Source organism: Eublepharis macularius, chromosome 19 (genome assembly GCF_028583425.1).
Source record: "Eublepharis macularius isolate TG4126 chromosome 19, MPM_Emac_v1.0, whole genome shotgun sequence".
In the NCBI taxonomy this organism is placed as follows: Eukaryota; Metazoa; Chordata; class Lepidosauria; order Squamata; family Eublepharidae; genus Eublepharis; species Eublepharis macularius.
This window is the reverse complement of record NC_072808.1, coordinates 26,348,210-26,374,032: the sequence shown is the minus strand read 5'-3', so window position 1 is coordinate 26,374,032 and position 25,823 is coordinate 26,348,210. Positions and strand designations below refer to the sequence as shown.

The following is a 25,823-nucleotide window of genomic DNA, read 5'->3' as shown; positions in this document are numbered from 1 at the left end:
GAACGGGACCCCGGGAAGGGCCGACTGGTTAAGCCAGCCTGGCACCAGGTGGTGCTCTTAGCCTCCAAGTGGCACAGGAAAAGCTACTGAGACAGGGAAATCTAAACAGAGGGCCCTTCAGGGCCACCTTGCTCTTAGGTTCCTGTGTAGAAGAGAGTATGTTGCGTTCAATCACCTTGGCCATTTGTATCATCTCTTCTGAAAGCAGGTGGAAGTCATTCAAAGATGAAGAAGCCGTATCCCCTACGGTTTCTTCGGGTGAGGGGGTCAGATGCCAATTATTGGAGTGTGAGAAAGTCTCCTCATCTTTGGATTCAGAGAACACCGGCAGAGGCACTGGGAACTGAGAACTCGGATCCAACAGAGTCGGAAGCATAGACGAATGACCCTGAGAGGGGAAAGCAGTTGCTCGTTGTAGAAGCTGGAGGAGATCCTGCTAGCTTCCCAATTCAGATGCTTGCGGGGTTGCCTGGTCCGACCGTGGAACTGAGGTAGGTGGGACTGACCAGGGAGGCAGCGTAACTGTCGCCTGCAGGACCGGGATGAGTCACGAGGGTGGATCCGACATCGGGAGACTGCTGATGGGTCTGAGGTTAGGTCCCCCACGGTGAGCGCCTCGTCCACCTCCACGCGAGATGGGGGTGCGGGGTGGGGATGGCGTTTGGGGAATGCCAACCGGGTCTGGCTGTGTGGGTCGGCCTGTCTCCCTATGGTGGGAAGAGGTAGAAGTGGCTCGCTTCAGGCACTTACTTTCAGCCTTGGCTTTTTTAGCCGGGTCCTCAGAAACTGAGCACTCAGAAATGGGCGCCAACGATGGTGCCATGCCAGAGTCACAGACCTCAGGACTGGCCTTGTGTGTGAAGTGCTGGCAATAGCGGCAGCCTGCCACGTGATGGGATTCACCCAGTCAGATTAGGCATAACTCGCACTCATCCGTGTGTGGCATTTTAGGGTCACACTTGGAGCATCTTTTGAATAAGGCCTTCTGAGACACAGCGATCGCTGAAAGGACAGGAAAAAGATACATTCAGAGAAAGGAAAAGAACCTCTCTGGACAGCAGCGGAAGAAGAACCGGGGGACCCAGAGGAGCTCTGCCTCATACCACCCCATTTTGGCGGGAAATGAGGCACACATGCGTATCACATGTGTGCCTCACAGGGTCCTAAAGCTCAACTTCTCTCTCCAAGGCCGGCCTCAACCCTCAACTTCCTCTCGATAGCCAAATGAAGCCCAGAGCATGTGCACGATTTACGCGTCTTGAACGCACTGCACTGTGATCAGCAGCACCCAGTAAGGGTCCAGAATTGAGCCCCTGCGCTCCGGTTCCTGCAGGTAGCAATGAGATAGGGAGGAACGTGCCGAGATCCATTTCGCCCAGGCTGGGGAAGGCAAAGAGATTATTCCGTGGGTGGTGGGACGGCGGCAGAACTAGCAGCGAGGCGTTCTTACTCACCCTGCATGGGAGGAAATGTGCAGACTGCCGCCCTTGTCAGGGATGGTCTGAAAAGCACTGGTGGCATACAGAGAGGATGAGGGCAGTGATAATCGACAATAATGTTAAGTTGTACGTTTTCTGTTATCCAAATCGGCTTTCTGGTATCAGCTCTTTGTTGATCTCTTGCTCTGAATTTTGACATAATTTGGCACTTATAATTCTATTATAGGAATTGAGCCATAACAGGAATTGAGCTAACCTATCAGCTGTTGCTCACCCTCTAGCTCCTGTAGTACTGTAAGCCCGAATGCAGGGCCTTGCCGTTGCCAGGAGACCGTGTAGTTATCCCGATGGCCCGCAGCCTTTGTGGTCTTTTCCAGCCAGGGCAGGTAATGGTGCAAACTCTTCAAGACACAGGGGCGGGAGCAGGCTTCATCAAAACTGCTCAACACCCCCCCCCCCCGCTGAACCCAGGACCCACCTTGGGGGTCAAAGCAGATCAGTGGGGAGCCCACATCACCCTGGGGAGGGAATAAAAGGAGAGACTGTCAAAAGCAGCACCTTTACCACAGTCTTTCAGCCTCCTTACCTCATGCAAAGTGTGGTGAAAGTGAAAAAGGCAGACTATAAATAAATAATAAAAGCTAACTCATAAAACATGATGCAATATGGCAGCTCTGCAATGAGTGCTGCTGGCATAAAGGATTGTGTGCGGGCTGGTGATACGCAACTGCTCTTGTGCATAATCATGTAGTGTTACCAGCCTAGGAGCTTTAGGGGAGGCAGAGGCTGGCGTTGCATGATGTCACTTCCATGTAGGGTTGCCAGCCATTGATTGGAGGTATAGGACAATGAGCACATCCAGAAATACCCAGAAGTGACATCACATCTCTGGCATGACATCGATGTGATGCTCTTCAATTTGGACAAAACTCTTAGGGTAAAACCACAGAGTTTTGCCTGAATTGTAGAACGTTGTGTCGGCATCAGGCTGGCGACCTTATGTCACTTCCAGGCATTTACTAGAACTGATGTTGCACTGTTGGAGCAATACCATTTTAAAAAACATTTCCCTCCTCGCTTGATCTGGGCTGGCTAGCAGGCAACAAAGGGAGGGAGGGAGGCTCATACGCCCTGCCATAACAGGTGTTGAGACAGACTATGAGGAAACAGTCTCCCTACTTCCCGGTGGGTAAAAAGAAGGAAGGTGGCTCGTTCCCTGGTGGATGCCAGTCCGCCAGCTCCTGTTTGCCACCGCTGCTTAGAGTGGTGGTGGGAGAAAAATAAAAAATGGCTGCCAGGTCTATAGCATACAACCACCAAGTTTCCAGCAAGTCCAAGAGAAGTGTGATGTCACCTCATTGCCGAAATACGCCTCCCCACCGATGTTCCTGCTCCCCGCCGTGGTTGCAAGTTCAGTGTCATGGTGTCGTGCAACTCTCCCTTGGGGGAACTCCTAGAGCATCATGTGCTAGCTGGAAGAGATGCAATGCCAGTGTCCCCCACCCCACCCCCCACCCCTTTGCTCCTGCTGCTTCACCATGGCAGGCAACCTGGTCTCCCTAAGACAAAAAATTGCAGGCTTTTATGTCCCTCCCAGCTTCTCTGGTAGAAAACAAATGATGGGAACTACTTTAAAAATCCATATCAGCATTGAAATGACTATAAATGAAGTAAATAGATTTACCAACTGAATTCATGAGGTTAAATCAAGATGGAGGCCTTTGTTGCTAAGAACTCTCTCTCCTTCCTGGTTCTTCCAGGCCTTGATACAGAAGACGGCATTGGATAACTTCTCTTCAAGCGGGCTGCAGCTGCTGATGCTCAGGATGCTGAAAGGGCTTCTCAGCAGCCTGGTGGGGCCTCCTAGGCCAAGAAGAGAACGGGGTGAGGAAAGGGTTGACAACCCTGGGCTGGGAATAGGGGCACCCGTCCCCCAGTGTGGGCAGGTGACCTTCTGTTCTCGGCCTCTGCCCTCTCTCATCTGGGGGGGGGGGGCAGGGGCGGGAAGGTGCAGGAACCTTGGCTGGTAACTCTGGAGCACACTCCAGAAGGCTTCTGCATTGGCTGGGAATGACGACATTCTCAGCACGATCCAGAAGCGATGGGTCGGGGCGGGGACAGGGTTGATTCAGGCCCAGCTAGGTTACCAACTCTGGGCTGAGAAATTCCTGGAGATTTGGGGAATGGAGCCTGGGGAGGGCAGAGGAGAGGGAGCTCCTCGGGGATGTGATGGCCTAGAGGCCCTCCTCCAAAACAGCCATTTTCTCCAGGGGAACTGATCTCTGTTGTCTGAAGATCAGTTATAACTCTAGGAGATCTCCAGTCTCCACCTGAAGGTTGAAAACACAAAGAGAAGAAAACCCTGACCAGGGCAGCTAATTGCAGAATCATAATACCAAATAACATAATACCAGAGAATGTTATTTATATTGCTATACAATATTATCTAATATAGAATATAAAGTGCAAAGGCGAATCGCCCTGAGCCTGCTTGCAAGGAGGGTGGGATATAAATCCAACTAAATAAATAAATAGGTTGGCAAGATATTCCACAACATACAATACTACCTTCTCAATAAACATGAATAAATATAAATAAATACCGGAGCTACAATAAATACTTGAATACAATAAATATCATCCAATAATGGCCGCAAATAACACGTATATACTCTTATTCAGTCTCTTATTATATTTTAGATGTATCTGAATTGAAGTCTCTTCTTTAAGCTGTCATTCCAAAAGGTAAATATAAATATTATGTTCTTGAAGATAAGTTTCAGCTATAGGCCAAGATGGGTAGCCGTGTTAGTCTGTCTGTAGCAGTGGAATGGAGCAAGAGTCCAGTAGCGCCTATAAAACTAACAACATTTGTGGTAGGGGATAAGCTTTAGTGAGCGACCGTATTGGAAGAAGTGAGCTGTGGCTCACGAAAGCTCATACCCTACCATTAATTTTGTTAGTTTTATAGGTGCTACTAGACTCTTGCTCTTTTCCACAGCTATATGCCAGAGTACCAACTTGAAATTAATAAATTGCTGATCACATAAAGGAAATGGGGGCGTAGACACAACACTGGAAGCCCCGCCAACTAGATGCCAGCTATAATAACTTGTTTCATGCAAAGACTTTGTCAAGGGCAAAATGATTCTAGAATATACCTGATGGAAATAAACGTATGAACATGCATCATTCTTTGGTCTTATTTATGTACATTGCAATGATATAGGCTAAAACTAAGCCATACTCACTCCATCCTGGAGATTTCCGCTTTCATCAAGAACTCAAGACTCTTATCAACAACCACATACCATACCACAAACGGAAGTAAATCGCATTATAAAACCAATGCAATAACAGCAACAACAAGATTCAATTTATATACCGCCCTTCAGGACAACTTAACACCCACTCAGAGTGGTTTACAAAGTGTGTTGTTATTATCCCCACAACAAAATCCCCCTGTGAGGTGACGCAAAGTTTTAATGCGCAACGTACCCGTAGCAGGTCAGAGGCAGCAGAGGCCACTCCAGTTGAGGTGAACTATTTACAGCTTATTTACAGCTGTATACATGCAGTCCATCAGCCTTTGCCATTCTGAGTGACAAAGTGCTTCGCATAGCACTGAAACCTTTACAGGCTCACATCATACTTTACAGTGAACACCTTTATACAGATACAGATGTCACTCAACCAACCGGCATCTAGCTTTGCACACTGCACATCTGGCTGATGCAACCTAGCCAACCTTGAATAATCATGTGACTTAACTGTCAACCTAGATGTGAAAGATCTAACAGGCTTGAATCTTGCCTGAGTTCATTTACATACTCTGACATAAGATAGGAGGGGCTGAGAGAGCTCCTAGAAGCCGTGACTGAGCCAAGGTCACCCAGCTGGCTTCAAGTGGAGGAGACGGGAATCAAACCCGGTTCTCCAGATTAGTCTCGCGCTCTTAACCACGACACCAAACTGCCTACCAGCTTGCATGTGCCTTAAAGGCATCAAGCTGCACTGAGGGCCCCATGACAGCCCACTTAAATATAACATGAAAGATCCCATTCATGGGGGGGGGGCACAAAGTACGCAGCTTGAAAATCCAAAATGCCCCCTTCTGTAACAGTTTCCTCTGAATATTGCTCTTGGCGCTTTTTTGGGCTACGTACAGAGCTTTATAACGGAACTCCCCCTCGTCTCCACGTGTGTCTGTAAGGGGTCGTGCCAGTGGTGCTTCAAGGTTTCTACCTCTTACCTGTGGGAGGTGCTCCCGAATTCTCACTCTAACTGGATGCACCATGCGGCCCACATATAGAAGTGGACATGTGTGTCCTAGTTGATACTACACCGGATGTGTTACAGGTGGGAAAAGCATTCAGACACAGATGCAAGCTCCCGTATCTGTTCTCTTGAATTCTTTCCCTGTAGATGCCAGTGGACAAACATTACAATGTCCACAGGGATGATGACCACCCAGTCTATTCTGGACTAAATATAATTCTTTGTGTTCTGAATGCACCGAAACATCTTGCAAATCGCGGGTACGTTTAAAAGCAATAGTTGGTACAGATTCACATCCAGCAATCCCCTCCAATAAATGCAACGTTTATAGGCTATTTTCATGATGTTATTAGCAAGGGGCGTGTAGTCCACAGCCCAGCTGATCCAGGATTCTGGTGGTTTAGCATTTGGTTTAAGATGTGACCTTCTCTCTACCCTGATAGCATGTTCCTGGGCCTCAGAGAGTATCCACTCCGGGTGTCCCCTGTCTCTAAAGTCACAGCTAAGGGATCCACATTCCCTCAAGAATGTAGATGAGTTTCTCTTAAACCTCAAATGTTGGCCATAGGGAATATTCCTATGATTGGGATGATATGAGGTGTGGTGGAGGTAGGAGTTGCAGTCCGTACCCTTTTTATATGATCTGACCCAAATTAGATTTTCTTCCTTTCCTTCCTTTCCCAGTACAACTCTTTTGGCCAAAGCCTTGAGCCTGATCTCACATTAACAAACAAAAACCAAAGCACTATTACTACTACCGATAATGATAATAATGTTAATGATAATGAAAGAATCTCACTTCAATCAAAAAAGTTTTCTAATTTTGGACTGGATTACTAAAAGTTAGGATGCCGGTTACCTGGTAGTGTATGGGTCCTTGTAAAAGAAAAGAAAGGCTCTGATTAATATTTGTGAGCTCAGTCTTCTCAAGCATGGAAGTAATCTATCTTTGTCTCTCCTCTCTGAAATGTGACCATCCAAAAACTAGATGAGCCAAGGTGCCTATCTTCCCTGTATGGCAGAAACACCTACATTCTGAAAAGGAAATTCTCAAAAAGTGACCTTTCATTTCTGGAGTTGATACAGCGTTCAATCTAGCAGCCAAGAAAATATCTCGATATCAAGGTATCCTCATGGACTTTAAATATGCTGGTAAAGTGTCTGGAGGTTTGAGTCCATTATAAGCGAGGGAACATACCTTTCTTGCTCACTGATTTGTGCTTCTGAAATCTAGCAGCAATAACTGCTTTTTGACCCTTTGGAATGCAGTTTTCTCATTTCCTATAGAAAGTAACAATATTGGAGTAAAGCCTAATTGTTCCAGTCTCTGATCAACCAGCCTCTTCCATTTACTTTGGCAGGGATCTTCTCTTAATCTAAAAAGGAGTAGAGATCTGTAGTTAAAAAGGATCTTGATTCTGAGTCTAAATGCATCCAACCGAGCTACTGATTCTAATGAAGAGACTGCAAATTCTTGGCGGATAACTATACTGGATACACACTTTGGTAACCTGGTTATTTCTCTCAGGAATTTTAATAAGAAAGAATTAATAGTCTCAGATATACCTTCGACACACACTCCGGCACCATAAAGTATCATTTGATTAATTTTACCCCAAAAGGTCTTTATAGCTGCAGGATAATATTTCCCTCCTTCTGTGTGGAAAAAAAAGTGTCAGGGCATTTAAATGTGATGTTGTCTTATAGGAGATAGATTGGAACTGATTTTTCCAAGATAGGTCTTGAGACGGAGAATGTAACTCCTAAATATCTAAATGTTGTTACTTGTTCGGTGTTGGTATCTGCCCTCCCCCAGTCCTTTTTCTTTGGGCAGGACCACGTACAAAGAAGTTTAATGTTCTTGCTATCGAAACTCAAATATAAGTCACTCAATTGTAAGGCACAGTAAGCCAATGTCAACCGAGGAGTTGTGAAGAATTCCCAAACTCCCAGCTGGAGGTGGCAACGGGTTTGCCGGCTTGGAAATTAGGACCCGTTTCGCACAATGTGCTTTGTCATAAGCCACATATAAATCAATTATGGTCTGCTACTGCTACTCTTCTCTTAGAAGCTTCTATTCCCGAATGAGTTTACTACATGCTTAAATAAGCTTCATATAGGGTGTTTGGGCGATAGTTCTGTGGGTCCTGCCTTTCCCCTTTATTCTTAAAGATCGGTACCACCAGAGCTTCCTTCCAGATGGGTGGAATATACCCTGAATCATTTATCATAGAAAAGAGGGGGGGTCAAAACTTCTGCCCACCACTTCGGGTTTGATTGTAATAGATCTATTGGTACTCCATCCATTCCTGGTGCTTTTCCCGATTTCCTGTTCTACATTAGGTGTTCAATGGTCTCAACTGACACTGGTGGCCAAGCTTCTAGTTCCTCAATCTCAATCAATTTTTCCTCTTCTCTGTAACTGGTTGTATCTCCTTGATATAAGCAGCTAAAGAAAGTAAACCATACATCCGGAGAGATGCAAATGGGAATAGGTGAAATATTCTTAGCATTATTGTTCACAATACACCAAAACTGCCTGTTGTTTCCATCATGAGTAGTGGATATCAAGGCTCTCCTCTCCATTTTTTTCACCAACGTTGCCCTTTTCTTATAAATTACTAGTTGTTTCCATCTTTCCTCAGTAATCTTAAGTCTGGCTAAGGGATATTCTGATCTCTTCAGTCTAAACTCCTTGTGATAGGCTCTCACTTTCCATAGGAAGATCCGGCATTCATAATCATACCCAGGGCTTTTTTTCTGGGAAAAGATGTGGCGGAACTCAGTGGGTTGCCCTAGGAGAAAATGGTCACATGGCTGGTGGCCCCGCCCCCTGATCTCCAGACAGAGGGGAGTTGGTGCGGAGGGCAATCTGAACTCCCCTCTGTCTGGAGATCAGGGGGCGGGGCCACCAGCCATGTGACCATTTTCAAGAGGTTCCAGAACCCTGTTCCCCGCTTTCCCCCTGAAAAAAAGCCCTGATCATACCAACTGTTTTTCCATTGCTTTAATTGATTGAAGCAAGGTAGTTGGTATACCGATTTACAAACATCTATTATCTGACATCTAGAAAATGAATAAAGTCACAGTGGCTATGCCAGGTATATCAAATATTTAAATCCACAGTGTTGATTCATGTCACTAACTCGGACCCTTGAAAAATGACAAACAAATCATCTATAATAATTTGAGCAAGATAATGTAGAATAAAAGTGTTCTGATTCTTATTTTGAATGTATAAGCTGAGCCATGAATAAATTAGCTATACTCGGGGCGATGGCACATCCCATGACTACACCTTTAGTCTGGTAATAAAATTGCCCTTGAATTTAAAATAATTCTCTTCTAGCACGATGTCAATTCAATTTAACAAAAAGGAGAAGGTGGCATTTCTTCTTCCCTGGCACTGAGACCAAGTCCTCTGAGGAAAGGTTAAAGGAGCTCGGTATGTTTATTTATTTATTTGTCTTATCTATTTATGTCATTTATAGTCCACGTTTCTCACTGAGGCTCAAGGCGGATTACATAGTGTGAGATTAGTACAGTCAGTATCAAGGACATTTCCATACAGTGTCAAGGATATTTCCATAGACAATGACATAGAATAAATAAATACAGTTTACAAAGACAGAGCATTAGCAAGGATCCAATACAGAGTTTAAGAACGGCTGAAACAGAACGTAATCAATTCTAGGACTAACACTAGAAAACATGGAGCACAGGTAGTATATAGGAGTACAAATTTAAAGCAACAGATTATATGTCAGGCAACATAGTGGTGAAGTCTATGGTCCCTAACATTAGCGAAAGCATCTCAGACCCCTTCCCTACAATACCACCCTCCTATCTGAGTAAAACGCCTGGAGAGGAGACGACTGAGTGGTGATATGCTAAATATCTTCAAGTACTTGAAGGGCTGTCATGGCGCAGAGTTGTTTTCCATTGCCCCAGAAGGTCGAACCAGAACCAACAGGTTGAAATTAAATCAGAAGAATTTTCTGGCTAAACATTAGGAAGAACTTCCTGACAGTGAGAGCGGTCCCTCAGTGGAACAGGCTTCCTCGGGAGGTGGTGGGCGCTCCTTCTTTGGAGGTTTTTAAGCAGAGGCTAGATGGCCATCTGACAGCAGTGCTTATTCTGCAGATCATGAGAGGGAGGGCAGGAAGGGTTACAACCGTGCTTAGTTCTTGTAGCCCCTTCTTACATGCCGAGAGTAATACCAATCACTGCCTTGGGGTCAAGTACTAATTTCCCCCAGGCCTGTTCGGCTAGGGATCCTGATGGTGTTTTGACATCTTCTGGGCATGGAGCAAGGGTCACTGGGGGCGCGGGGGCAGGATTTCCTGCATTGTGAATGTCCTGCATTGTGCAGGGGATTAGACTAGATGACCCTGGAGATCCCTTCCAACCTCCATGATTCTATGATTCTTTATTTCTTTGAGTGGAGTCTGAGGTTCGACCTTGAGGGCAGACCTTTGTGGAGTGCATTACAGCAGTCTAGTGTGCATATTATTGTGGCCTGGATCCGGGTGGCCAGATTGGCTGTGTCAAGACTGGGCATTTTCTAGGCTAGGCTAATAATAAGTCCCAGCATCCCTTTCTACAGTTTCCCTTGCCTGTCAGCTGCAGCCCCCAAACCACTGTGCGTTCTTACTCTCCCCGACCTTCGGATGATGTCACATACATATGTGGAGGGATCCACGCTGTCCAGGGACTCTCCATTACAATTGGCGTGGGTGCATGCGGCTTAATATTTCAAAGCACAGTTCTGTTCATCACATACTAGTGTTATCTGGTACCTAATTTAGGAACATCTATGAGTATATGAGCACATATACTCAAAGAAATATTTGTCTCCGTGCTTCTGCCCACAGGCTCGGTCTTCTGCTCTTTTCCTAACGGCAGTCCCATGCAAAACACCCTCCCCCCCAACTTTTGGAAGTGGCTTTTCACATGGCAGGGAGCTGTGGTAAGGATTACCCTTAGAAGTTTCCGTGTGGCTGCAGAAAATAAAACACAAACACTTGAAGCCCATGCTATAGATAAAAACTAAAGTATTAGTGAAGATTCTGAAACCACCATTATTTGAAGCTAGAGAACCGCTTCCATGCAGATTCTAGATGTCATCCTACCTTCTGGTGAAGATGGCAGCAGTGTGTTAAGTGGTGCCCTGAGACACTAAGACAGTGTACCCAACCCTGAACCTGCCAGGAGTTGAAGAACAGGGCGCTCACGTCAGGCTGGCACAGTTGGCTGTGGTTAAAATCCGTCAGGAGGTGAGGATGGAACCGGCACAGAGGGGTGTTGAGTGGACAGCGGGGAGAGACAGCCCAAGGGAATCCATCAGACTCAGCTTCAGAGCAGCCCGGGCATTTGGGCACAAAGCGAGGCTGCAGTCCACACCCTGAGGGGAAAGACCAAAACGTCAGCAAGGGATTTGCCTGCCCTTGGACTTCAAATTCTTTGACAGATGGTTGATTATCTGGCAGTACAGTGAGAATAAATGAGACATGGAAATTACCAGCAACACCATCGCTCTTTACTTACCATTTTTGCGGTCCAGCAGGTCTGCCATCTTGTTAAGTTAGTAGGCCTGAGATACGCTATGGCTGAGTGGTGGCAGGAATTATTATTATATGCCGTGAGCGTGCAATCGTTAGTGCAGCTGGGGACAAGCGGCTTCTTGTGGGTGTTACGGCGGATGCTGCAGAGGGCGCCAGCCTCGCTGACGTGGACGGCTGCCTGGGAGTCAGAGATTCTGCAGAGAGTGGTTTTTCAGTTTTGTGGGGCAACTGTTTTTTTGAGGGTATAACATAGGATTGTTTGCTAGTTGTGAAGCGTGTTTCAGATGATGCTTGTGTAAATAACCATCCTGTTGTTGGAGATTTTGTGGAGTGATTTGTGATTATAATCTTTCCAGCCCCTGGTGGTGTGGTTTGGGGATGGGAACTTCTCCTTGCAGGAGTCACAAGGAACTTGGTAATTGTAGATGTTGCAGGTGACAAATGTTTGGTTATTGGATATGCTAAAAAGATTATTTGATTGGTTGATGTGGGAGACAGTTGTACTGTTGAGGATTTGACAGGTATGGAGGGCCCGGCAGTTGTGCGTGTTATGAGTTTTGATAGTGATTGCTTTATTTTTGCAGCTATTGGAGGTACTCCAGATACCTGTCGGGCAAATGGGAGTACCACAGGCATCTTTAGGTCTCTTGGAGGAGACTGGACAATTGTTGTGGGTGTCGTTAAAGAAGTTGGTAAGGCAGTTTCAAATGGCTTTTCTGTCGGAGATGTGACTGGTTGTTGAACTGCTAATTCTTCTTCTGTTTGAAACAGACCACGTGTGGCTGCCGTCAAAGACTGTTCCGTCGCTAGAGAAGATCTGCCGCTTCTCATGGTCTCAGTATGTCCAAGGGTTGGCCGGAAAAGATTCTTCAGTATTCTCTCCTGGCGCAGCCACTCCAGATGGGGTTCAACCTGGGAAGCCAGGACTGGACTGGTGCAGTTGCTCAAACTCTGGCTCACAAGGCCCCTCAGCTCCCAGTGGTCAGGGGCAGCAGAGTCATCCTGGCAGAGCACAGGGCTGCCAAGGGGCACCTGCAACAAGGCAGCCAGGAGGGCTCAGGATCAGAAACGGGATGAGGCCAGTTCTAAGGTGTGTTCATTCAGGCACCTCCAGAGGGCTTGAGGAAACCCCTGTCCCCATTCTGTCAGGGGGTTTCTCCCCTCTCAATTCCACGCTCTCAGTGGCTCTAATATCTCACACCTGCGGTACGCTTAGCCCTCACTAGGCCATTTTGAAAAAAGTTTTTCTCTTTTTCTTAATTTGTAGAGTGATTTTGCATACCTGGAGGGGTTTCCCCTGCCCTCAGTCTATAGAAACCCTTTCCTCATCTATGAGTCTGTTCTGCTTCTTTAGTCCTTGGCAGGAGCCATCCTACATTTTACTATTAGACATGGGATGACATGGGAGGAATTGGGGTGTGGGCGAGGGGGCCGTCAGGGGTCAATTTCTCCATCTCCTTCCATTCCACCCCCCTGTAACTGATCATCAACATTTTGAGGGAAATGCTCAGTCCATATCAAGCCTTTTGGGGGTATGTTTTTCCTCTTTTTTAATTTACAGATCAATTTTTTTTCTACATATCATTGGCGAAAGCATGGTGCTGTTTTAAACTGGCTGCTTTGGGTGCTCTGTGGCAACGGACCTCACAACGAAAAGTCCTTGCATGACTAACATGGTGGAATCGGTTACCCACGTTCTCCTATTTTGTGAATTTTATCAAGAGGAACAGGCCTGCCTCATATTGCCCCTCTTGACCAGATTTAATCCTTTGCAGTTGCATCTTGATCTTAGACCAGAAGTTTTACGTAACTTCCTTTTAGAAGACACTCAGAGCTCAGTGACATATGCTGTGGCTAAATGTTGCGTTTTAGCTGTTAAGAAAAGCAGATTGCTTTTAGCAGAAAATGTGGTTTAATTGCTCTTTTCTTCTTTTTTTCTACTCCCACTGTTCTTATCTCATTAATTCCTATTAATGTTTCGCTTACCGCTATGTTTTGATGGGAAAATTTATCCCGTCTCAGAAATTGTCTTGTTTTACTGGCGTTTGCTGTAATAATAAACCATAGTAATGAACTATAGGTGCACTGTGCACTTGTTTCTTCAGACAATGGGGTTGAAAGAACAAGTGAGGTTCCCTCCCAAGAGTTTCAGCGTGTTAATGGCCAAGAATGCCGGAGGAGAGAACACCCGTGTGGAATTGCAGTGCCTCAGGAAGCAGAAAGGAGACTCAGTGAGTATTTGCCTTTCCATAGTCCTAATCTTAAATCCATTCATACAGATTACCCTGCAGTCTGTCTCATTATTCATCTTCCTCGTCATGCACAGGTTCCATTGCTCTGTTGTGCCTGGCCATTGTGTCGCACACTCTGACGTCATCACAATATACACAGCAATCCTCTCTAACCATTGCTTGGTACCTGTGGGGAAGGAGAGAAGCCCTTCAGTTCTTTTAACCCAATGAGGCTCTAGGGTTCCAGCCTACAGTCAGCTTGGTGTTTCTTTTTAACAAGAATTCTTTAAAAATCCAAATCTGAGTTTCTGAAAGTCCTGCTCAACTCTACTTTCTGTGCTTTCCTCAACACTACCACATTTTTATAGATTTATTTCATAGCTATATGAACTATAAACAATTTTAAAACTCACCCAAATACCATATCCCAGTGCCTAATCAATAGATGTGCCAAACATACTCAACTCTACCCATAGTTCACCATTTTCTAAAATCATCATCTTACTTGTCTGTACCAACGGCTGGAACCAATAAAGCTTGGAGTTAGTTTTCTCAAAGCATAATCCCCCTCCCAGTCCTGAGGGCGTACCCTCAAACTCACCATGTTGACCTCGTTTATATATCATACATTGCATCCATTTGCTGGAAGATTTGTGCCCATCAGGGATGCAGACTGGCCACACGTCTCTCCTTCGTAAGTCGACCGGCTGGCCGAGCATAACAAGTCCCAGGTCATTATTGGGCGGCCTTGCCCACGAACTGAAGCCCCGGTGTGACAGGAATTGGGCCACTGTCACTGTGGAGACATGTCGACCACCAACGATCATCTCTACATAGCTCGGCTTCCTGCAAGGGAGAACCAGCCACTCATTTTTAACCCAAGACAAACTAGTAGCTAGTTAATAACATCATAAGAGCCCAGCTGGATTAGACCAGTGGCCCATCTAGTCCAGAACAGGGGTCCATTTAGTCTCACACAGTAGCCAGCCTATTACTCTGGTAGGCCGACAGCAGGGCCCCGAGGTTTCCCCCCGATGCTGCCTCCTGGCACTGCTATTCAGGGCTTACTGGCTCTGAAACTAGAGGGTCCCTTTAGTCACCATGTCCCCTGAGAGGCCTCTCCTTCATGAATCTATCTAACCCCCTTTTAAAGCCCTCTGTTCCTGTGGCGATCACCACCTCCTCTGGCAGTGAATTCCACGTTTGAATCACTTGTCAAGTAAAGAAGTATTTCCTTTTGTCCAGTCTGAATCTGCCCATCATCTTCACTGGATGTCCTCAAGTTCTAGTATTATGGGAGAAGGAGAAAAACTTGCCTCCATCCATTCTTTTTACCCATGCATAATTTTACAAACTTCTAACATGTCCCCCCTAAGTCATCTCATCTAAGCTGAAAAGTTCTAGACTCTTCAGCCTTTCCTCCTAAGAAAGGTGCTCCAACACGCTAATCAACTGGGTTCCCCTCTTCTATCTTTTCTCCAACTCTGCAATGCCCTTTTTAAGATACGGTGACCAGATCTGCACACAGTATTCCAAACGAGGCCACATTATAGATCTATGCAATGGCATTATTATATTGGCCATTTTATTTTCATCTCCTTTTCTAACAATCCCCAGCAGATTGTTCGCCCAACTGCTGCAGCACGTTGGGTTGACATTTCATTGAGCTCTCCACTACAACCCCAAGCTCTCTTTACCCCTCGGTCTCAGCAAGTCCAGACCCCATTAGCATACGCTTGAAGATGGGATATTTTTCCAGTGTGCATCTCCTTTTACTTGCCTACATTAAACTTCATTGGCCGCATTGTTGCCTCCTGGAACTCTTCACACTCCTCCTTGGTTTTCGCCATCCTGAATAATTGTGTGCTGTCTACAATGCTTTCTATAGCCTCACTCAAGCCTGGAAGATGGCTTCTTACCTCCACGTGGCCAACCTGGCCATTGGGATCCATGCTATGGTAACAGCAAGACTTGACTACTGTAATGCGCTATACATAGGTCTCCTGTTTAAGTTAACTAGGAGACTCCAATTGGTGCAAAACGCTGTGGCTCGACTATTATCAGGTGCAAGTAGGAGCTTGAACATCATTCCCATCCTGCAGTCACTCCATTGGCTTGGCTGCCTATCAGTTACCGTGCTTGGTTCAAGGTACTGGTTGTCACTTACAAAGCTCTTCACAGCCTGAGTCTGGCATACCTATGGGACCACATCCTTCCCTATGCTCCCCCACAACATCTTTGCTCATCTGAACAGGGTCTCCTGCAGGCGCCACTCTGCACACGGGTGAAATCAACAGCAGCCCATACACAGGCTTTCTCTGTGGTGGCCCCTGCCCTGTGGAATGGCCTGCCTGAGGAGGTCAGGAGAGCCTCCACTGTCCTGGGCTTTCCGCAAACAATGCAAAACCGAATTATTCAAAAAGGCTTTTTACTCAGAGAGGAGGGTTGTATTGTAGGGAGGGGGTCTCAAAGAGATTCTTCACTAACAAGTTAGGGACCACAGACTTCACCACCATGTTGCCTTTAAATATGTGCTTCTATGAGCTACCTGTGCTTCATGTTGTCTAATGTCAGCCCTAGAATTGCTGATGTTCTGTTTCAGCTTTTCTTCACCTCTGTATTGGATCCTTGCTAATGCTCTGTCTTTGTAAACTTGTGTTTATTTACCCTATGGCATGGTTTATGGAAATGTGCTTGAGATTGACTGTACCAATCTCACATTGTGTGATCCGCCTTGAGTCTCAGTGAGAAAGGTGGACTATAAATGACATTAATAATAATAAATTAATGCATAAATAAATAATACAATGCTCACAAATTAAATAGCACCGGCTTAATCGGGCAGTCCAGTCACAGACCTGCACTCTACATTTCTCGTCATCAAATCTCCCACTAGCAAAAATTCTGTTGTCTTGGGGGGGGGGGGGCTGTTACAGCCAATGAAGATGGCAGGGACCAAATTCAGCTGCAGAGCCAAGGGCCTTGGGAAGGGGCCAAGTCTCAACAGCAGCACATCCGTCATGCATGCAGATCTCCAGCGCAGCCCTCGGCATCTCCAGTTTGAAGGACTGGGTACAAGATCTCCATGTGAGATCCTGGAGAGATGCTGCCAGCCAAAGCAAACAATACTGACCTCGAAAGAGCAATAGGCTGACAGTAGGAGGCAGCTTTGTACGTGCATAATGCTCCCTCAAGAGGGAAAAAACCCCCAGCCCCCGCCTTTCCCATTACTACTCACATCAGCAGGAAACAGCTCGCTGCGGTCAGGATCCACCAGTTGCTCAAAACAGCCCCTTGGCACCTCCTGCCATTGCCGATGATGCTCACCAGCCATGGCGCTTCTCGGGCTTGTCCTTGGGGCTCATCGTCAGCGTTGGCCCAGGGCTGCTGGTTGCCACAGACTGTGTGGGAAGAGCACAGCGTAGGATCTTGCATCAGTGGCGCCAACAGGGATGGACATGGGGGAAGCAGTCTGTGGCCTTGACTCACAGGCTGAGCCACACACACACCCAAGGATGTGGATTTGCATTTCACGTACACGTTGCCATCCGAGGGAGGGGCCCATAAGACCCAAGTCTGTTCTTCAGTCCCATATCATGCCTCCATCATTGAAAAATGTGGGCGTTGTGGATACCACGCTGATGAGAATAGCCCTTCTGTGACGCCCTGCAGCAGTAATGCTCGAGGACAGTCCGCAAACAGGCAAAAACCTCATTGCAACAGTAGTGCTACATACCTGCCTGCGCCCACGGGGATGTGCCTACAGGTAAGTCCCGCAAGGGACGATGTTTAATACAAACAAGGAAATGGGGGTAGGAGTGCAAACTCTGGATTAGGAAATTCCTGGAGAATGGGGGCTGGAGCCTGGGGAAGGCAGAGCCTAAGTGAGATATGGCATTGAATCTCCCCTCCAAAACAGCCATTTGCTCCAGGGAAACGGAACGGCGTCGTCAGGAGATCGGTTGTAATTCCAGACCTCCAGGCCCCACTCGGAGGTTGGCAGCCCCAGAGGGCGGTGATGTAAGCTAAGCGCTACATCATTCTCACTCCGAAGGGGAGGGGGGCATCTTGACAAAGGCGATTCCCCTCCATCAATCAAGGAGGCGGGACTATAGGAACGCTTGCCAACCTCCAGGTGGTGGCCAGAGATCTTCCAGAATCACAACTGTTCTCCAGATGACAAAGATTAGTTCCCCTGGAGAAAATGGCTCCTTTGGAGGGGGGGGGGCTCTATGGCATTATACATTCCTGAGGTCCCTCCCCTCCTAAACATTGCCCTCCCCAGACTCCACCCTCAAAATCTTCAGGAATTTAGTTAGGGAGCTGGAAACCCTAACTAAAGGGTTGCCTTAACCCTGACTTTCAGATGTCCTGGTCTCCTGGGCAGAGTAGCCCATTTCCTCAGTTAATTTCCTGCCTGGTCAGGGAGAGAAGACTTGAGAAGCAGCTGCTCAGCTCAGAGTCTTAATACTGCCATTTCTACATATCTTTTTGCATTTCTTCTTATTTTGACTCCTTCCCTCCTTCTCTTTCTACTTCCTCCATTCTTTGCCTTCTCTTCTTCCCCACTTCTGAGGGTGATGTGGTTGAGGCAATGGAGGAGGTGAAGCATTTTACAAAGCCTTGGACAGCTTCATTTTTAAGGAGGATGGGGACCCCTGTCTTCTCCCAAAAATGGGAGGAAAAACCAACTCTCCCGGCACTGCTGATCTGCCCAAGTGCGGTAAATGGCGGACAAGCAGAGGAAACAAGATGAATATGCTGCACAATTCCACCGCACCTTGCACAATGTTCCATGGTAATGCTCCGCCCCCCTGACTGGTTCACTCTGGCCATAAGCACCAAGCCTGAGTATCCCTCATCTTGGCTGGCATGGAGGATTTTCCCACGGAAATCAGCTGCCTTTACTGAATGCCTCCTGGAGCTTAGAAGCTGGCTTTGTACATTCCTCCTTAATAATGTCTCTGCTCTCAGCCCATAGTTCTTCTGGTTTGTGATCAATTAAACGTAATAATACATATTTGTTCTATACCTTTGCAAAAAGTGATGAATGAGATACAAAACAAGAAGATATTACCACAGACATGGCAAGAAGTTAACATAACTTTAATACATAAAGAGGGAAACCATCCATTAATGCCACAAACATGTAGACCTATCTCTTTATTGAATGTGGATTACAAGATATTTACAACAATAATGGCTGAAAGATTAAGAAGATGCTTTTCAGAATTAATTCATGAAGATCAAACAGGCTTCATCCCGAAGAGGTTTATGAAAGATAACATCAGATATCTCCTCAATGCAATCAAATATTCAAGAAGAAACAGTGAAAAAACTGTATTTATGTTTCTGGATGCCGAAAAAGCATTTGATAATGTTTCTTGGAAGTTTCTTATGAAAGCATTGCAAAGAATGAATTGTGGGAATGAGTTTTTGAATTGGATCCAAAGTATTTCCACCAATCAGCAAGCTGCAATTTTAGTGAAATGGTTCACCTACGAAGAAGATTGAAATAACAAAAGGAACACGTCAAGGATGTCCAATTTCACCACTATTGTTTATTATTGAGTTGGAAATTTTGGCAGTGAGAATCAGACAAGACAGTAGAATTGCCGGAATAAAGGAGGGGAAAGAGACATATAAAATGAAAAGCTACGCAGATGATGCGGTCATATCAGTGACAAATCCGCACACTTCCTTGACTTATGTAATGGAACAAATACCAAGATTTGGACAGTACTCTGGATTAAAAAAAAAAGTTACTTTTGGCAACGACTGAGGAACGAGAAAAAGATTGGAAAGATAACAGACTGTGCCATTACTACAAAGCCGATAAAATATCTAGGGATAAATATATCACCACGACATGAGAATCTCTATAAAAATAACTATCATAAAGTTTGGATAAGGATTATGGAAGATTTGCAGTGATGGGAAAAATTAAATATTTTATGGCTAAGAAAAATCTCATCTGTCAAAATGAATATCTTACCCAAATTGAACTTTTTATTTCAGATGATTCGAATTTATATAGAACAAAAGATTCTCAAGAAGTGGCAGAAATAAATAAATGACTTTATATGGAAAGGGAAGAAACCCAGGATAAGATTCAAAGTACTACGAATTACTACAAAGTACTACTACAAAGTGCTACATCAAATTGTATCATTAAGTGGTGGTGTTAGTTTGGATAACAGATTGGATTATAAATCCAAGTATCAAATTGGAGACAGCAGACGCCAAAGAAGGCATCCATAATTACTTATGGATCAAGAAATCATGGAAAGCCATTCGCAAACAGGATGGGATCCATATATTAAGGGGTGGATTGCTTAAAATATGGTGTCAGTGCAGAAATAGATTGAGTCCACTAATCTCCCCATTGAGGTCGCCAATTAATGCTTACTATGATGCAGCCATGAGAAACAGAATTGATCAGCTCAGCTATGAATCAATGATTGATAAGAAAGGAAACAAAAACCTGGCAAGAAATTCAAGCTCAAGGTAAAAATATCCCATGCCTGATATAGCATCAAACAGTATCAAGACTAAAGGAACAAACTGTTAAAGAAGGTAGTAAGTTGAGAGAAAAAATACAATTTGAACTATTAATATCTGGAGATCTGAAGCATCTCTTGGGGAAGATCTATAAAATCTTACTGCAATACCGCACAGAAATGGAGCAAGTAAAAACTTTGGAGAAACTATTTTGATGAACTTAATGGAAAATTTATGGACTAAGGACATAAAATTTACAGATTGTCAGTTACTGAGAGGGAATTGGTATAAAATGTTCCCATTGCTTGGTGACTGCAAGACTCTGCCATGAGATACCAGAGAGCTTGCAAACATTGAGCAGAAATTGCCCTTCAAGCTTTTGTGTAAAAAAAAAATGGCAATGAGGGATGAAATTTGGTTTTGTTTTTTTTTAAACAAAACCTCTGATTTAAGGTTGAGTTTTAAGGGTCCTGTAGGCTTGCAGAGGCTTGGCCTTTTCTCTCTCTCCATTTTTACCCCCATCATTTTTCTTCATATGCATCCAGGGCTTTTTTGCTGGGAAAAGAGGCGGTGGAACTCCGTGGTGGAACTCAGGAGACCGCAGAATGACGTCACTTTGGGTCAGGTGGAACAAGGGGGGGGGGAGTTTTTTGAAGTTTAAATCGCCCTCGGTGGAAAAGGTCACATGGCCTGTATGGAAAAGGGAGTTCCAGTTCCAGATTTCTTTGAGACTCAGACGAAAGAGGAACTGGGCGAATAGTCTCCCCAAGGAACAAAACCCTGGCCCAGCAAAAAGATTTTTCTCTCTGCCTAGCCATCCTATGGATCTTTTGCAAGTACCCCTAGGAGATGGTCCCTCTTGCAGCTCTCCTCTCAGGGGGCTTGGTGACCAAAGGGGGAAGGATCTCTGCGCAACCCACTTAACCAGCTCTCGGAAAACCCAGTGAGGCCTCAGCCCTGGCCATTACAGCACCAACCACGTCATCTCTGTTCTCAAGGGCTTCTGCTGCTTGTGCTAGGAAGCAAGCCCAATTGAACACTGTGCTTTCCCCCATGCACACGTGGCAAGCCCATCTTCATTCCAAACTAATCTTGGCATCCTTGCCGTTCTAGGGAGACAAACGCTTTGGAGAGAATCATAGAATCATAGAATCATAGGGTTGGAAGGGACCTTTAGGGTCATCTACTCCAGCCCCCTGCACAATGCAGGAAATTCACAGTTACCTCCCCCCCACACACACACACTCAGTGACCCTTACTCTATGCCCAGAAGATAGCAAAACACCTCCAGGATCCCTAGCCAAACTGGCCTGAAGGAAATAGCTACCTGACCCCAAGGTGGCGATTGGCCTTACCCTGGGCATGTAAAGAGGGTCCACAAGAACTAACCACTGAGGTAACCCATTCCCCTCTGCTGCAGTCATTCCTAAGACCTTTCCAGCTACAGATCCTTCAGAAGGCAGGTATCCCTTCAGATCGACCCACTGCAACACCGTCTTGCCTGGTGGACGCAGCGGTCCAACATCGAACCCAACATGATTCCAATATTTACACATGTGAGCCTGACTGGCCCGGGAGCAACCTTCCAGGGAAGCCACGTGCAAGGGACCTGGAGCAGTGCTGAGAGGAAGCTGAGCACCAGCCGCCTTGAGATCAGAGCAGCAGGACTGGCCCGATGCAAGCTCAGGGGCATGATCAGGAACCATCACATCATCACAAGGACAGGCAACATCTCGGCAAAAGCCTGCATAAACAAAAAAGGTGGATTCGAATCCTCCGCTCTGCACATAGAGAGGGCCCAGAGGATGAGCTGGTCAGAACAGAACTTCAGGTCCACGTCAGCAGAGGACACCGAAAGTCAGCAAAATGTGCCCGTGGACTGGCTCAGCAGACACCAAGCGGAGAGCCATGCGCTTCAGAGTGCCAAACGTTTCGAGAACCCAGAGGTGGGCCTCTTGCATTGGATCTCAGTCACTGAGTGCCCAGTTATTTTTCCAGATTCCAGACCCTGGGAGCACAGCAAACAGAAGCGTTAACCTCTCCTTGGCTTCCAGGTCCCGATGCCTTTCTACCTATTCCACTGACCCCCCCCCCCAAATGCTGAGGACACTGAGACAACAATCAACCCGGATCTGCATTGCCCCCCATCGGCCATGCAGACTTTGTTTCTCCGCTTCAGTGGAGTCATCGGCAGAAGAGCCCTAGCAGATTCCAGCTTTTTCAGACCCAGGCCCCCCATGGCATCCAGAGCTGGCATAGCTACACCGGACTGCATGGAAATGGAAAAGGGAAGACTTCTGAAGACAGAGTATCCTTCTAGAGTCACAAGCACCGTGCTAGCCTCTGCAGCAAGCATTTACCACTCCTCTTGGAAGGCGTATGCCAGGTGGCCCTAGATCCATTTGTCCCAACATTGCACCAAATGCTAGAATTCTTACAGGGCAGTATAGTAAAGAGTCTTTAAGACTAACCAACTTTATTGTAGCATAAGCTTTCGAGAGCCAGTTGTATCTGATGAAGAGATCTGTGGCTCTCGTCTTAAAGGTGCTACTGGACTGTTTATTATTTTGCTACTTCAGATTAACACGGCTGCCCTGTAACTATTACAGGGCAGTATTAAGCAGAAATTGAAGGCTAATGGTTGTTGTGGGTTTTCCGGGCTGTATTGCCGTGGTCTTGGCAATACAGACCACGGCAATACAGCCCGGAAAACCCACAACAACCATCGTTCTCCGGCCGTGAAAGCCTTCGACAATACATTGAAGGCTAACATGCTACCCTGTCTGGGAGCAGCCTTGGCTAGAGCCCACAAGCTGATGGCCGCTTGATAGCCTGACACATCATTCAATTTCTTAAAGGGGTGGCCCTGTCAACCCTCCAGTCGTAACAGATTCTCACCTACAGGTGGCCCTGACAGCATTCGCACAACCTCTGAGTGAGCCTCTAGGAGAAGTCCCACTAAAATGCTAGGAATGAAGGTCCTCTTTTTGATAGCCATCTCTTCCGTCAGGAGGAGGGCCTGAGAGTCAGCCGGCCTGTCCTCCAGGAAAGGGTCAGGCTTATTTCACAAGTGGTCCGAAGGACAAACCCAGGGAAATAGCACTGCCTTCATTCTGCCCCAGACCATCTCATCTGAAGGACATGGGGTGGCACACACTAGACCTCCACGGACCCTTGAGGATTTACGTCAGGCCTCCCGTGTCAATATGCAAGACAGACTCTCTCTTCGGGTTGGTGAGCCCACCCAGCGAGGGCCAGAGAATGTCCAGAGGGGCAATAAGCAAGAGTCTGCATGCCTATTAAGCGAGCAAGGCGCGGGTACCGCTGGAATCAACTCCCACGCCGTTTGGAATGCTGCGACCGACAGGCAGAAGCTTCACTGAAGAAACCTCTAAGGCTGCCACACGGTGCCTGTTGCCAGACACCCCAAAATGGACAACCTTGCCGTAGCTGACGCAGCCTTCGGTTGGAGGCTAATACAGCTAGTGGTGCCAGCGGGCTGATTTTTCCTACCTGCCATGGGACGCAGCTGCTTTTGGACGTCTCATCTCAAGATGCCCCCACCTGCCCCTGCTCAGAACGAGAAAGGAACGTCCGTGGAAATGGCATTCGCACTTCCTAGAAGAGTTGCTTCTGCTTTGCCCCACCCTGAATTCAGGTGGGATGAAAGGTGGATTTCCTTCTCTGCTATTGCCTGTTCTACTGTTTATTGCTAATGTAACAAATCCTTTACATAAATGTTTGGAATCTTTAGCTTAGTATTTTAGCCCAGACGCTGCTTTGGGAGTGAACCAACCGATGAAAGCGTTTTATTCTGCCCAAGAGACAGGAAGTCTGAAAGAATTTTAGTCCTGCCTCTTAGAGCCAAGCTACAAGTGATGCCTGACACAGATTGGACACTTGTCAGCTTCCCTCACGTTTTGATGGGAAATATAGGCGTCCTGGTCTTGCAGCTTGGCTCTCCATTTAATTGAAGTTTACAGAGCAGCAGTCTATGGGAGGGAGAACATGCGGTCGGGAGGGGAGTGCAGGCGTCGGGCTCTCGCCGGGTGACCCCCCTTCCCCTCTGCTGGGTGTGTGGGGGGGTTTTCTGTAAACTTCAATTAAATGGAGAGCCAAGTTGAGGGAAGCTGACAAGTGTCCAACCTGTGTCAGGTGTCACTTGTAGCTCGGCTCTTAGATTGACGAATAGGAACTACCCATGTCAAGATGCCCCCCTCCCTCTGAGCAGAAGGAACCGCACAGTAAACACCTCACGGTAAATACTAACGTTCCTGTCCATTATTGTAAAGGTGTTTTGATGCCTTAAGATGTGATTGTCCATGACTAATCTCCCCTACTCCTTTCCTTTCACCCACTTCTGTAGCCTGATCTCAAATAACATTAGGCTTGCTCTAGGGCTGCCAACTCCGGGTTGGTAAATTCCTGGATATTTAGGGGATGGAGCTTGGGGAGGTGAGGGAGCTCAGGAAGGTAAAATGCCATGAAGTCCACCCTCCAAATCAGCCGTGTTCTCCAGGGGAACTGATCTTTGCAGCCTGGAGATCAGTTGTCATTCGAAGAGAAGGGGTTGCCAGTGTCTCTGTCTGGCAGTTGGCAACCCGAGCTTGTATAGGCCTCTCCCTTAACCCTCCTCCTCCCCGTAACTGGGAGACAGAACTCCAAGTCGCCTGGCCTTGGTTACTTACAGCTGGGGGAGGAGGCGGGCGGAAGCAGGTGGGAGAGGGCCCAGAGCTGAAGGAGAAGCATCCTCCTTCCTCTCTGAGGCAGCGGGAGGCCCAGCAGTCACTGAGGCACACCCCAGAGAAGAGGCGACGGGGCCCAGCCAGGGTTGGCCACAGGCCCAGCTGGGCCAGGGAGTCAAGGCGGCTGGGTCGGAACCCGTGAGCTCACAAAAGAGGCACCTGTGACCTCAGCTTTGTGGAGCTCGGAGAGCAGCCTTCAGCCCTCGTCTCCCGTCCGCACGTGGCTGCCCTCAGTGCCCTGCTCCTGCTAGATGATGGCAGAGTTCTCTTCCCTGCCGGCCCCCCTCCAACCTTACTGCTGTCCGCTGATCTCTCTCTCTCTCTGTCGCTTTCAGCAGGTACCTGCATACAGAGTGAAGTGGCTATTTTAATTCAGGGTTGCTAATGAAGTGCTCTCATATTCTAGAATAAGAGGTAACTATTAAAAATCAGGGCCTTTTGCCAACCTATTGTTGTGGACGGAGTATTAATTTATCTAGTTAGATGTGGAAGTTGGACCTGTTTATATTTACTGCTGATACACGCCCCCCCCCCCCAACTCAACTCCTTTGCTTCTGTTTAGGGTTGTTTGATGGGGGGGGGGGCTTCTCCGTTATGACATCAGAAGTGTGGAACAGGCTTGATAAAAATGCTAAATCTCTGGTTTCGATTTTGGTTGCTTCTGCTCGTTTGGTTATTGCTAGGAACTGGAAATCCCTCACGGGATCACTGCTCAAAAATGGTACCAGAAAATCTGGGAGCAATATTTGATGGGTAGGATTATGCATAATCCATTCTTTGGGGACTCGCGTATGGTAGTTCCTTTATTCGAGTGTGATAAAATATGGAAACCAGTTCTGGATTTTATATGCGCTAAAGGTGTAATTCCCTCGATGCAACAAAGTTCAGATGTTTGTTCTTTGTGATTCTTGGGTTTGTAACAGATCGTGAAGTGTGGTCTCTATTACTGTTTTCCATGGTTTAGTTTTATGATTTTTTTCCTCTCTGTATCTCATGGTTTTATGGTTCCTTTTAGTTTGTATCATTATTTGATTAAATTTATTTATATTTTTTTTAAAGGGAAAA

The 25,823-nt window shown here is 46.6% G+C and overlaps 1 pseudogene; it reads right to left on the bottom strand.

Moving 5' to 3' along the window:
* Positions 1-1,141: 1,141 nt before the first annotated feature.
* On the bottom strand, positions 1,142-16,947 carry LOC129346036 (polyserase-2-like; annotated as a pseudogene).
* Between the last annotated feature and the right edge of the window lie 8,876 nt (positions 16,948-25,823).